Here is a 2,050-nt window from a genome sequence, read left to right as displayed (position 1 = left end):
AGTGGAACAACTTCATTAAACCTCTTCTTTTGAACTCAAACAAGATGAAATAAAGACATTACATACAAACGCTCTCAGATAACTACACCATGTTCAAAGTGTTTAGCGCTAGCATGTTACAAAATGCTTCAACCACTACATAGTACTCCACATTCAACAATAGCTACATGAAACAATTCAACATACTTTATTTGGTTAAATAAAAAAAATAAAAACAACTCCATCTAGCACAAAGACAAAGTAAATGCAGTAGCACTACCACTTGTTCTGGCTCTAGTCATTCATCCACAGGTTAACTCTCTTCTTTTCCCCTTGGTTGGCAGCATTCCTGGACCTCCCTCTCACATGCTATTCTTTGGGCTCAAACTAAACAAAAAAACAAACAACTCTTTTAAAGGTCAACATTCAAACTTTATGTGGCCTAAAAGTTGGGAAAAATAACTAAATCACACTAACAGTAAAACACACTTACCGGTTTAAAGATGGCTTCGTGGGTAATTCACTACGTAGTATTTGTTCTTTCCAGCCCCGATGTTCTCTGTAAAGATTTCACAATGTAAATGTTGTCCAAAAATTAAATTAAAAAAAAAAAAAAAAAAAAGAAAGAAAAAAGTTTTACTTGAAAAGCTCAGAAATGGCCAGGGCGACGTCGTTCACGTAACAGAAACCAGATGCTTCGAACTTCTTGGCGTCGTGGAGTCCACCGGTCTGCTGCTACACCTGAAAAGATTGACTTAATCAATTCCATACGTTCACGAGTGCGTGCACACACACGCCTAAATAACGAAAACATGTAAATGTGTACCCTCGTATTCTTTATGGACGTCTTATCGATACAATTCACTAAAAAGCGCAAGCACCGCTTTGAAGCAAACACCCCCCACGAACAAGCCGCTGTTTCACTAACACACGTGGCTAAAGTCGCAACACCCAAAATGTTAGGACCACTCAAACCAAACGGTACAATTGAATCACAAACTGACTGAAGCAGTCAGAATTAGTTAGAATGTGCAAACCGTGCGGCTCAAACAGGCTACTGTTTAGCACGCTAACCGGCTTCCCCACTCCGCGGTTCAACAGCTTACGGACGGTTAAAAATAAACCGTTCGTAAGCTCTGCGGAATACTGGTCCTTCACATGAAATGTTAATCGCTAAAGTGAAGAGAAAAAGAGATGGAAATACGTACCGTCGTAATAAGAACAAACCTTTTTTTTTTTTTCTCCGTGCCTTCACATTGCGCCTTGTTGCGACCATCACCCGAACGGAAAATATTACCACTTCCTTCCGGTTTTAAAGGGCACAGAGGCGCCTCGTTATCCAATCACAAGCGTCCTGCACGGTATCTGCAATCCACCAGGTGACAGTGCAGGCTCATTAATTTGTCAATGAGTAGACACACGATCACTGCAGACTAATGTCAGTGCTCTTACTGTCGAGAACTATGACATGGGCGCTCTAACTGGTAGCTCTCCTCTGGTTTTACGTAATAATTCATGGTTGGATTCAAATCTGCCTCAGATCTTAACTAGTCATATCGCCCTGTGAACTCAGTCACCTTCCCCATTCACTTAGCCATGTTAAGAAGACAGGCCTCAAACTACTGTTTATATATATATATATTTTAACTGTTTGAACCACTGTAAGGCACAATGAGTTTGCGTTGTGCATGGAATGTACTCTATAAATAAAAATGGAATTGAATTGAATATTAAAGAGTATATGCCCCTTTTTAACGACAACACTTATATCATTAATTCCATTCCAAAACATTATTCGTTTGGGTTTTTTTAACAAACATGGGCACATGTTCAGCAACAAACTTCAATCTAGAAAAAGGGTTGTTCATTTTTATTTTTTTATATTTTGATTTGTATACATTTAAGAGGAGGAGCTCCTGTAGGAGGAAGAGGCCCTTGGAGCAGGAGACCAGGTTTATGAAGATGACAGATCAGATCTGACTGAAGAAGAGGGAAACACAAATTCTCCAGGAACAAACTAAGACAGATGGAAATATACGACCTAAGGGGATGTCAAAAATGGACATTCAAT

General features: G+C 39.4%; 2 long non-coding RNA genes across 5 annotated transcripts in view; one reads left to right on the top strand and one right to left on the bottom strand.

Moving 5' to 3' along the window:
• The window catches only part of LOC103394199 (uncharacterized), a 4,111-nt gene extending 2,386 nt beyond the window's left edge, over positions 1-1,725 (bottom strand). Inside the window, exons 1-4 of one of the 4 annotated variants that reach the window (XR_003052651.1) lie at positions 1,207-1,725; positions 620-720; positions 473-538; positions 260-366 (exon numbers count right to left, since the gene is read on the bottom strand). This is a non-coding gene — a long non-coding RNA (uncharacterized LOC103394199). Of the gene's footprint in view, positions 1-171; positions 367-472; positions 539-619; positions 721-1,187 lie in introns of those variants that run through there. The other 3 variants (XR_003052650.1, XR_003052652.1, XR_003052649.1) reach the window with 3 other exon arrangements.
• Positions 1-2,009, top strand: part of LOC103394198 (uncharacterized) — a 7,318-nt gene extending 5,309 nt beyond the window's left edge. The window contains exon 7 of the long non-coding RNA XR_003052653.1: positions 1,885-2,009. This is a non-coding gene — a long non-coding RNA (uncharacterized LOC103394198). The remainder of the gene's footprint in view (positions 1-1,884) is intronic.
• The last annotated feature ends 41 nt before the right edge of the window (positions 2,010-2,050 follow it).

This window comes from Cynoglossus semilaevis, chromosome 18, assembly GCF_000523025.1.
Source record: "Cynoglossus semilaevis isolate Cse_v1.0 chromosome 18, Cse_v1.0, whole genome shotgun sequence".
NCBI lineage: Eukaryota > Metazoa > Chordata > Actinopteri > Pleuronectiformes > Cynoglossidae > Cynoglossus > Cynoglossus semilaevis.
The sequence above is the reverse complement of the archived record's forward strand: the minus strand, read 5'-3'. Positions and strand labels throughout refer to the sequence as shown.